Source organism: Sorex fumeus, unplaced genomic scaffold (assembly GCF_029834395.1).
Source record: "Sorex fumeus unplaced genomic scaffold, SorFum_2.1 ptg000044l, whole genome shotgun sequence".
Classification (NCBI taxonomy): Eukaryota; Metazoa; Chordata; class Mammalia; order Eulipotyphla; family Soricidae; genus Sorex; species Sorex fumeus.
The window spans coordinates 30,843,851-30,855,601 of NW_026606101.1; the positions used below are offsets into that span (position 1 = coordinate 30,843,851).

General features: G+C 35.4%; 1 non-coding gene across 1 annotated transcript; it reads left to right on the forward strand.

Moving 5' to 3' along the window:
* Positions 1–8,625: 8,625 nt before the first annotated feature.
* Positions 8,626–8,690, forward strand: LOC130030850 (U7 small nuclear RNA). Its single transcript, XR_008793524.1, has one exon. It is a non-coding gene; the product is annotated as a U7 small nuclear RNA (small nuclear RNA).
* Positions 8,691–11,751: the final 3,061 nt, after the last annotated feature.

The window sequence follows — 11,751 nt, forward strand, 5'->3', positions numbered from 1 at the left end:
TGAAGTCTGAATAAGTTTCTAAATATCCACACATTATCTAGTTTTGCAATAAAACACATTTGGATACATTTATTCTCAAGCTATAATAGGACTGAGTTACTCGATGAACAATGCAGATTTCTTGCCAAGTAATTAATCAAAAATGGAAATTTTCCATTCAATCAGGTTCAAAATTTTGTGGGGAGCTTTATTTATTTTGTTTCTTTTCCACATACTGCCAGAGTTACTTCAACTGATTATGGTACTACACCAGTATGTATTTTCCATGTGAAGAATACACTTTCTCACATACAAGTTTATTTATTTTTTTGTCAATTTGACTGAACATTAGGATACCAGACATTTGATCAAAACATTATTCTGGGTATCGCTATAAAGAAATATATTTTTATGGTATTATTTGGATTGAGTAAAGAAGGTTGTTCTTGCTATAGTGGTGGGCCTCACCAACTCAGTTAAAGACTGGACTAGAGAAAAAAAATTAAAGCTATTCTTTCTGCCTGAATAAAGTCAGAAAGTTCTTACCTGACTTTAAGTTTAAATATCAGTTTTCTAATATGGGCTGGAGCGATAGCACAGCGGGTAGGGTGTTCGCCTTACAAGCGGCCAACATGGCCGACCCGAGTTCGATTCCTCCGCCCCTCTCGGAGAGCCCGGCAAGCTACCGAGAGTATTCGATATGCCAGACACAGTAACAACAAAGTCTCCAATGGAGATGTTACTGGGCCTGCTCGAGCAAATCGACGATCAACAGGAGGGCCTTTACCTTTACCTTTTACCTTTTCTAAATAAATATATATATATATATATATATATGTTTTCTTAGCCCTTAGAAAAAGTTTTATTTCCTAGTCTAGAATTAATCTTTTGGCTCTCTTGGCTCACAAGTTCAATAACTATAGATATGGATATTTACTATGCTAATAAATTGCATGTTCTGATTCCTTTTCAAAATTAAGTTAGTAATTAATATGTATGATTTCAATTTCTTTGGCGAAGTCTAATTCACCTCCTCTTGACTTGGGTTTATGCATGTGCACTGCCCGTAACAGCAGATGTTGGTAGTTGTGACATCAACAAAGTTTTATCATGGACGTCTTGGGATTTATCTCCTAAACTTGTCATTTTTGTAAAAATCAAACCCTTTGGTAGCTACCCCCTCTTCAATCTAAGCCTCAGAATGAAGTAAGTCAAAGATTTAGGTATGGGCAGTCTCAAACCAAACATTTTTTGAAACAAAAAATTAAAGAAAAATTAAAAGTCAGTCAAGCTTTAATTTATTGAAAGTCTCACGAGTGAAAAATATTTGGCTATGGCCACTGAGTCACATTTTTTGTTGATTCTTTTTTCTTTTTGGATCACATGCAGAGATTCTTAGAAGTTATTTCTTGTTCTGCGCTGAGGAATTACTCTTGGCAGTGCTGCAGGGAACTGGGGATAAAACCCGGGTCTGCGCATGCAAGGCAAATGCCCTACCTGTTATACTATCACTGCAGCCCCTGTCGCTCATGTTTTTAGTGTTATGTAATAGTACTATATCCATAGCTGAGAGATACACGTATCTACAGTGCCCATTTTCTCAGTATCTCAGAGCCATCTCCTCTCTCTGGGATAATCATTTTGACTACGCATGAAAATATTATTAGCTAATACTGCGCTCCTTGTTTATAGCAACCGTCTGTTCCAGCTATCTGATGAGTGCTGATGACTGTATAGTATTTGTAGAGCATGGGTATGCTCATCTTATTCATTTCTCCAAAGTTTCCCATGATTTTCTAGTATTAAATAGAAAGCCTTAACCTTTGTAGTACCTTCTCTCTAAAATTACTCATTTTCCCATGTGATATACTTTATGTGGAATGTTATGTTTCCCTACTATTTATATATCCCAAATCTACAATGATAAATTGTACTATTCATTAGAGATTCTACTAAGGCTTTAATTCTGTTTCTTTCTTCCCTTCATGTAGAAACTCCTTTTGACATGCTTCTACTTCCTACCCCAAGTCCATATGCACACACAAAATTCTCACACGTGGGCTTCTTGGGATCATCATAACACTTTCTAACTTCTCATAAACTTGCCCCATTTACTTAACTCTGTGACTCTGTCAAATTTGTTTCTGTCAAAGGAGCTCTCAGACCTGTTCTGTGTTTTCATATTAAGTTTGGTCATGTCACAGGAAGAAGTTAAACTCTGATGCCATTCTACAGCGCAAGTCTCCTGCTACAATTTTAAAACACATAGCATTTCACAGAGGCTGGAGCGATAGCACAGCGGGTAGGACATTTGCCTTGCAAGCGGCAGATTCAGGTAAAGTCCCAGCATCACATATGGTCCCCTGAGCACCGCCAGAAGTAATTCCTGAGTGCATGAGCAAGGAGTAACCCTTGTGCAAAGCCAGGTATGATTCAAAAAGCAGAAAACAAAACAAAACAAACAAAAAAGATGTGGCATTTCAGAGCACAGTTCAGTTTTATTTCTCACTCTTTTCTTTCTGTGTAGTAATGGAGAGTTTCATGTTCCACATAGTCACTCAGGGAATCAGGCAGCAGAAGGCGTCATCTTAATATTACCTCCAAGTTTTTCCTTATTCTCACTTGAGAAGGTAAATAGGACCTGTATCTAATCTTTTTACCATTAGTTAATGTTTCCCTATGCAAATTAGGGTATAGTATAGAAAAGAAATTTACATCTAATGAATAATTTGCAAAGCATAATGTATTTCAAATTTTTAAAGTAATATAAAAGGAATCTAGAAAAGAAGTGGTTCCATAGTTTGTCAAAGTTCATAAAACTAAAAACTTTAAGATCAAGTCTTGATGAATACCCCAAGACATCACTTGGAGCATAGTTATTATGTATTGGAGATAAATTAAGTGTCTAGAAGTTAATGAAAGTAATGGCATACCAACATGGGGAGATCTGCTACAGTAAAATACCAATAATAAAAATAATAAGAACTACTTCAATAATTATATGATCTAGTCCTTGTCCTCTGAATGCATGAAAAAAATTGAATTACATAGAATTGGTAAATTAATAACATGCAGCCTTCATTACTTATATTTGCATATCTACCTACTCACTAAACTGTAACTCCAAAATCAGTATGACTGGAATTTTCATAGTCACTCACACACATGCATAAAGTAGTGAAAACCTGAGACCTTTCTAATTACATACATTTCCAACCATAGTCAAACAAGATAACACAACTTTCATGCCCCAGCTCATATACTACATGTCAAGAAGTGTCCTTTTCAAATATTACTGTTAACTCTTCACATTTTATATTTTTTGTGTTGATGTGACACCCAGTGGTTGATTGTTCTCAGGGCTTCCGCCTGGCTCTGTGCTCAGGGATCATTCCTAATGGGGCTTGGAGAATCGTATGAGGTGCCAGGGAATGAAGTCAAGACAGTTGCATAAAAGAAGGCTCTCTGTCTCCCCTGCACTCTGGCCCCATATTTTATTTTCTGTTGTTGATGGGTATATTGTTTAAAATGTACCCAATACAAATGTGAAAAGCCTTCTAGCAGTCCTAAGTATAATAATTCTTTCATGTGCCTTACAGAGAACACACATGCTAGTTCAACATTATCTAGGCAGAACAGACTAGAAGAGACAAAAGATGGAGGGTGGTGGTCACTTTTGTGGTGGTGGGATTTAGAGATTGTATATATAAATACCACAAACTTTAATACTATGTAATTCCCTAAACTATGACAGAAATAAGTAAATAAAACGTTTAGGAACAGTGGGCGAAAAAATATGGGAAAGGGAAGGATAAAATAGACTAGAAGGGATGGGTGATTTGGGGAACTTTGGTGGTGGTAGAGGTGAAATTATCCAAAACATAAATATTAACTTTATTGTAATCACATACCTTGATAAAAAAATACAGATGGTATAAATCACAAATTCAGTGTTAATCAATAACATAAAGAAAAATAAGAACTATGCTTATTTGAATGTGAGGTCACTCCAGAAAGTTCTAAATCTATAATTCTTTGGAAAAGCAGCAAAATTTGTGATTTCATGAGATGACAGCTGATAAAATGCATAGTTGATGTCACTGTTGAGAAGCTGAAAGCCAAATAAATTTACAGTCATGCTACCCAGAATCAGAAAAAATGTCAAACCCTTCTCAGATAGTGCTCGCTGGCTTATATCTTTCCAAAAGAGTTATGGCATAAAAAATGTTAAATTTGTAGATTCTGTTAGTAAAGAGACTGTTAGATATCCATTTAATTTTTAATTTCTGTTAAATATTATACATAAAAATATTTCAGTACAATCATGTTTTCTATAATGATGATATTTGATTGTTTTACATTAATGCTGGCAAGAGAGTATATATATATACCAGAGTATTTTCTTTAACAAAAATGTCATCAGAGGCTAACAGAAACAGAGCTTTGCTTTTTTGCACAGAACACAGGGTGAATTTATAAACTCTAACTATTGCAAATAACTACAACCTATTGTCATGTATGAATACATAAGTATCCAGTACTAACTGCATATGATTTCATAATGAGAGACATTAAATTTAATTCCCCCAGTTTTTACAGTCAGAAATTTAATATTTTCCAGTTAAAATTCTTTAATTGCACATGTTAGCTATGTGGAATTTTCACAGTTTTGTTTAATTTTAGTTTGGTGATTAACCTTTTAAATATTTCTCATTTTAAATCTAGTTTGGAAAATCAGCTAGCTCAGATATTGTATATTCTCTTTTCTAAATGCTTTAGCTAAGTGTTTGTGTGGCTTTGTTTAAGACCTTGGCTATTTTGTAAAAATAGAAAGTGATTTGCACTGATTATATTCTCTATGTATTATTCTAATAAGGGGATATACATGGAGGTCTCAGTGGATGACTAAGATTTTGTTATTTCCAAAAGAAGAAATTGGTGGTTTTCTCCTTCAGCAAAATTCCCTTAGGGCTCTTTGTCAAAGAGACCATTTGTAATCTATTTTGGCACTGCAGTGTGTAAATGTTAATAATGCAAAAATCTGATAAATAGTTCTCTTATTCAGTATATCCTATTCTCATCTAAGAACGCCTTATTTTTTTTTTTCAAAAATATCAGCTTGGAATATAGATTGAAATTTGTAAACCAATAAAAAGAAAAATAATTTTGACCTTCACAGATTTCCTTTATTTAGGAAACTTTGTGCTTCAGAAGGTGTGTAACAATCTAATTGTTCTAGTTGATTTCAAATCATAGGACATGTGAGAAAGAGATGAATCTTTCTTGGCAAATGTATCATTAAAATATTTTAAATATGCTTGCACAGAAGTGACAGATGTGTAATTGCACAGGAAGGATATAAGGAGAGAAAACATTTCTGTGCTGGTTCTAGAAATTCTGAATTATAATATGAGTAGTTCTGTCACAAATGTACAGTTATCCTGGCAAGCTTGGTAAAAGAAATATTGGTGGAGAAGACTGGATGAAGGCTTCTGAAATGAGAGCAGGAATTTCATATGCATAAATGAAAAAACAAAAGGCTGCCAAATCTGTTCTGTGGGTTATATTAGCCAAAATTCAAGGACATAGGACTTTAGAGATTAGAGGCCTTGGAGCAAATGTGGACTTTATCAAAAAAAAGCAGCCAATGCTAGTGCTTCATTTGTGTTCCTGTCTTTTGATCCTAACGCTCATTTTCCAACACTAGTGTCTGCTTTCATTTGCCTCAGAAATAACCATATTTCAGGAGCCCATTTTGCATATAAGTACAGCAGGTTAGACTTAATGGATACCAAATGGCGCTATCTCCCAGAAATGATCAAACAATGATCCAGGTTCGTCCACTCCAAGTGGCTTCTGAAGTGTATTAGTACTGGGTTTAGGAATTTTTCCAGAGAGAATGAGCTTCAGCTGCCCATACCTGATAAAAAAAACTTTATTGTCCTTTTTCTTCTCTGTCTTCATTCCCTCCACTTTTCTTCCCTTAAATAACCCATAAATAAAATAATTGTAATCACATTCTTTCTCTCTGCTCCAGTGAAACAGAAATAACAACAACAACAAAAATAGAGTTGTACTTCTGTAAAATTCTCTAAATGAATAACACTGAGCCATTATATTCTTCTCTCATTACTCTCATTAATAATAAATGAAGAAAAACTAAAACTTCAGAAAGTGGGCTCAATAATAACTGAAGGTACCAGAGAGGTAGTACATTCATGTGGCCAACATGTTTTTGATCCCTGGCACTCTGTATGGTCTCCCAGGAGTAAGCTTTAAACATTACCAGATGGGGCCAAATACAAAAATAAACAAAACAAAAACAAAAAATAATGGGTAACCCCAGGGTAGAAAGCTATATTGGAGAGAATATATACTCAGAGATAAATACTCAGAGTTGGGATGTGGTTCATTTCAGAATGGTGTGCATCACAAAATAAAGGGATAAAGATGCTCACCCTGAGCTGGAATGCAGGAGACTCTAGAATAGAGCACATCAATCTGTAGTTTGGGGAGTTAAAATCCCCTTTCCTAGGTCTAATCTCTCTCCTGCTCACCTGAAATACTGCTTGAATCTCACAGATAGAAATAGATGCTTCTTAGTTAAATCATGTCTGCCTCTTTTAAGACATATTTCTTCCTGAGAGAGATGATAAACTAGATCTATAAGTCATTACTATATTATTCTTTAGGAATTATGTTTTAAATGAGAATCTGATATACATGCATACAGAAATGGTCAAAATACCAGCTGTCAACTCAACAGAGTCGAACACCCCTAAAATATATGTTGAGGGGGCTGGAATGGTAGTACAGCAGGTTGGGTTTTTGCTTTGCAAGCAGTGGGCCTGGGCTTGATCTCCAGTATACCACTTTATCCTTTGAGAAGCAAAAGGAGTAATTCCTGAGTGTGAAGACCCAGGAGTAACCCTTAAGCATCGCTGGGTGTGTCCCAAAAAGCACACCTCTGCTCAAAATGAAATAGAAGAAAAATAGATGTCGATTTGCACAGTTTGGGATTATGGTCCACCCATAAGTCAACGACTGAGGATAGAGATTATGAGATCATGCTCATTTGCTTATGCCATTCAGCGACCACCTTGGAATAAAAACATAACCTTTAGGACAGCTACAAAGATGACTTTGTTTTCCCTTAGATAAATATACTGAAGACAAATATTTAAATATAAATATCAAATCTTGGAGGGAATTCTGGAAAAAATACCAGGAGAGGGGTAATAGCTAAGGAAGATGAAGGATGAGGGATCTAGATTGGTTGTATACCCATTTCTGTCAGTCATTGAATAAGGATTGGTCCTATAGAACATTCTCTATAATTAACTCTACGGGGGAAGAATGATCTGGAGATCAAGTGAAACAGAACAAGATCTGATTTTCATAAGTCAGGTCAAGTTCAATGATGTTGATCAAAAGGAACAGAATCTGAGGCTAAAACTGAACAGTGGATAAAACATTTGCCTTGTATGAGAGAAACTTAGGTTTGATCCACAACACTACGTATGTTTTCTTTAGCACTTCCAGGAATGATCCCCGAGCACAGAACCAAAGTAAGCTTTGAACACCACTGGGTGTGGTCCGCAAACAAGAAAAGGTAAAGAGAATAAACCTGCATTTTGAGAAAATATTGTGGATAATAAAAGTTGAATATTAACATTTGCTTATGCCATTCAGTGACTACCTTGTAACAGCAGTGAGTAAAATGATTCCTGAAATAAAACTTTGTAAACACTTAAAAGAAAAGAGTCAAACTAAATGCTAAGTACTCACCCAAAAAGTGTCAACTACACACTGAAACAACATAGTAAAAGCATTTGTTCTCATAAAGTTAAACAATTAACAATTATATGTGAAAATAGCATCCTTCTGCTTTTTTCTGGATCCTCTCCAAGGTCAGCCTGCCTATGTGTGTATAGTCTTAGCATTCCAACCTCATGGTTGATGCTTAGGGAGAAGATGGCTAGAGAATCTGCTTCATTAATTGGGTTTGATTAACCAGACTCATCTTCAGTAGTGCCAGGACCAATCTTCAATGTGCCTAGGGAAGTCACTGCTACTTTTGTATAATTCTTCCACTGATAGGAAGCACATCTTCTCACAATGCAGCCAGGTTTTTTTGTGTGTTATTTAATACTAATCTGATATTGAAATCTGCATCTGTATAACCCCTTTGTTTCTTTCCATGACTCTTTGGTTGCACATCGTCTCAGAGGTTTCTGGGACTGCATTCCAGATCTATAGTTTTACCTCAACTAAATTCATAAAATACTTGGAATAGATATTGTGTAAAGGCAGAAGGTGGATTTTTCTCTCAATCTTCAGCAGAGTGACTTACAGATGAAGTTAATGAAACTCAGAAAGGGTGGCTTGGATGGGAGGATACACTGACAAGAGAGAAGTGAGATTCAATCACCAAATATATGATTCAACTATAATGCTCCATTCACAGTGTGCCTATGGGAGATACAGGTACACATGTGCTTATTAATGCCTAAGTGTATGTGTGTGTGTGTGTGTGTGTGTCTTAACTGTGTGAGGATGTTTCTTAATTCTCTTCATTTACTGTAATTCCTAAATACAACAAGTCCTCCTTTCACCCATACCTGACACTAACAAAATGTGTCAATATCGTGGTACAGCTTTTTTAGAATTTGTCTAGCAGGTTTTCTGGTCTCTACTGGAAACCAGCCCTCGCTCACTCCCACTTCCAACCCCAAAGTTATAGTATCCAACCAACAGCCCTGACTCTTTCTCCCAGACAAAATGTACTTCTTTAGGGTCTCAGCCTTAAGAGTCTGATTAATCTTCCTATCAAAGGAACAATGAATTCTACCAAAGGAACAGTGGATATCTGTTTGATTAATAACATAGATTCTATTTAAAACCATAGTTGAACATCACAGAAACAAACAGCTAGGGTTGAAAATTTCATCACTGGACTAGTCAGTGAAGAACTGAAATTTTCACTGAGGATTTGGGGTTGCAGCCAAAATACATCATGTAAACCCAGGCTCACCTAATCTGTCTTTAGCTAAGTTTAGTGTCAGGTCCCATCTAAGGAAGCAGGATTTTCCTTCATAAACCTAGACTGTTAGTCAACAATGAAAACCAGCATGCCCTCAGTGCTCTGCGAGATATGTCAGAGTCTCCCTACTGTGATGTTTGTAACTCAATATGTCCTCCCCTTTTAGTATTTATAAGGTCACAGACTAGACTATGAACCCCCTAGGCAATCTAATCAGACATTACAGATGTTTTCTGTAAGACTTTTTATCCTTTCTGAAAAACAAGGCAAAATGGGAGAAGTAGAACTATTTCTATAGGTAGGTGTTTGGTTGGGTTCAGAGTAAAATCAAAAAATGATCATCATACTGCTGCATGCTCAAAACTAGATTCTCCTTAACTACTTACTTAATGGCACAAGCTACTAGCTTCTCAACTCTTCAAGCCTCGAATCGCATCTATAAAAGAAAATCATTTTCAGTACATCAATAGATTCCTATGAGGATTAACAAAGAATATTTTTTGTCTGCTGTATGTGCTCCATTAAAGTCACCTTTCTTTTCTTGTTATTAAAGCAAATTGCCACTATCATTGTAGTATAAAACAAGAAAATTTGTGATAGATTCTGATCTGCCTATGGAGCTCTCGTTTATATTAGGATTATTTTAGTATTGTATTAGACACAAATACAAACTTTTCATGGCAAAGTTACTCTGTGAAAACAATAGGGTATTTTTTTTGGTTCTTTTAAACCAGGAACAGAGAACTCCCCAGATTCCTGCTTTGTCCCTACATTCTACATTGGTTATGACCATTGCTCATTTCTTAGCTATATCTTACAATTCACAATATGCCAAATTCCACTTCAAAATGTGACTTCATCCCTGCCAAAAATGATCATTTTCTCTTTCTTTGCTCCCCAAAGACTTTCTATTCATTCCTGATGTCAATTGGATACTTATCTTTCCCTGCCCAATCTTTTCATCTAAAGTTCAGTCTCCCACTGCTATGATTTTTCTTTAACATCTGGGTTGTTTAACTTATGAGGTGCCATGGGGGATACAGATGAGCAACAAATGCCAGGTTAAGTGGAAGGAACACTGTGTCAAATGAAAAACTGCATTCAGTTTGTCATGAGGATCGCAGTATTACTTTCCTTAAGGCAGTATTATTACTTTCCCTTGAAATAGCATAAAGTTAATATTGAAACACAACTCACAAGGAAAAAAATGGGTAAATCATAAATGTATGAATTGATTTTTTTTACAAACAACACACCTCTGTGAGTAGTACCTAGACAAGAGAACATTATCAGAACTCCAGTTACTCATCATTGCTCAACCCCAAAGGTAACCCCTATCCTAACTGACAATGTAAGTTGCCTTTCTAATTTTGTGTAAATAAAATCATAATGGTGTATTCTGTTTACAGCCATTAAATTTTGTGTTTGTAAGTTTTTATTATACTGTTTTATGTCATAGTAGTTTATGTTTTCTCATTGCTAGGTAATACTCTATTGTTTAATTATGTGAGAGTTCATTTATCTTCTATTATTAATGAATATTTGGGATGTTTCCAAAGTGAGGCTTTTATGGAATATTATGCCAAGAAGACTTGCACATATTTTGGTGCATTTATATGTTCCTTTGAATACAAAATAGACCATATCTGTAATTTGTTTGGGATCATGGGATATTTATATTGAACTTCAGCAGAAAAATTGTTTTATAAAAAGATTGAATAATTTAAAATCTCATTCCATACTCTTTATTTTGGGTTGTGGTTGTTCCAGATCCTCAACAATGATTGGTATTTGTGATGATTCTTTTCTTTTCTTGGTGTGTGTGTGTGTGTTTGTGGTGGAGGGGTGATTTGCGATAGCACAGTGGTAGGGCGTTTGCTTTGCATGCAGCCAACATGGCCAACCCGAGTTCGATTCCTCTGACCCTCTCAGAGAGCCCGGCAAGCTACCGAGAGTATCTCGCCCTGGCAAGCTACCTGTGATGTATTCGATATGCCAAACACAGTAACAACAAAGTCTCCAATGGAGACGTTACTGGGCTCGCTCGAGCAAATCGATGAACAATGGGAGAAACGTGATCAATGATAAATGAAATTGAACACATTTACACATTGAATTCCTTTGAATTTCTTTGGACATTCATCCATTTGGTATCTCCCTATCTTGTTTATTCAATCATTTGTATAGTTTAAAATATTTCATTAATAGGATATAAAATTAAAAACTATCTAAGACTAGAGTTACCAAATTTACTGCACCTTGATGGGTGTTCTTAATTCTTCTGACTTTGTAATAATTATAGATATAACCAGTTATCACTGGAGTATCAAATTATCAGAAGGTTCTGAAATTAAGTATTTTCAAATATATACCCTATAGCACTTTGAAAGATAATGTGTGAAGATTCAGAGACATGATTTGAATGTGACATTAAATAACTCTGTGATCACAGACAAGTCTTAGTGTCCAGCATCAGAAAAAAGAAAAGATTGAATCTGAAACCTGCCAATCCTAAGATTTTTCAAGCACCAGTGGGGCTATAGTTTGGTTATATGATGGAAAGGAAATAACAAAATGTCCCACTAACTAGCAGATTATATAAAGGAATATCAAAGGTTGTGTTTATAATTTTATGGAAGTGAATAGTTTCACATATGAAGACACAGAAAGACATAAACTTATGTTCATCTAAACTACCATTAGGAGAATTAAAAGGCAAGACATAGATT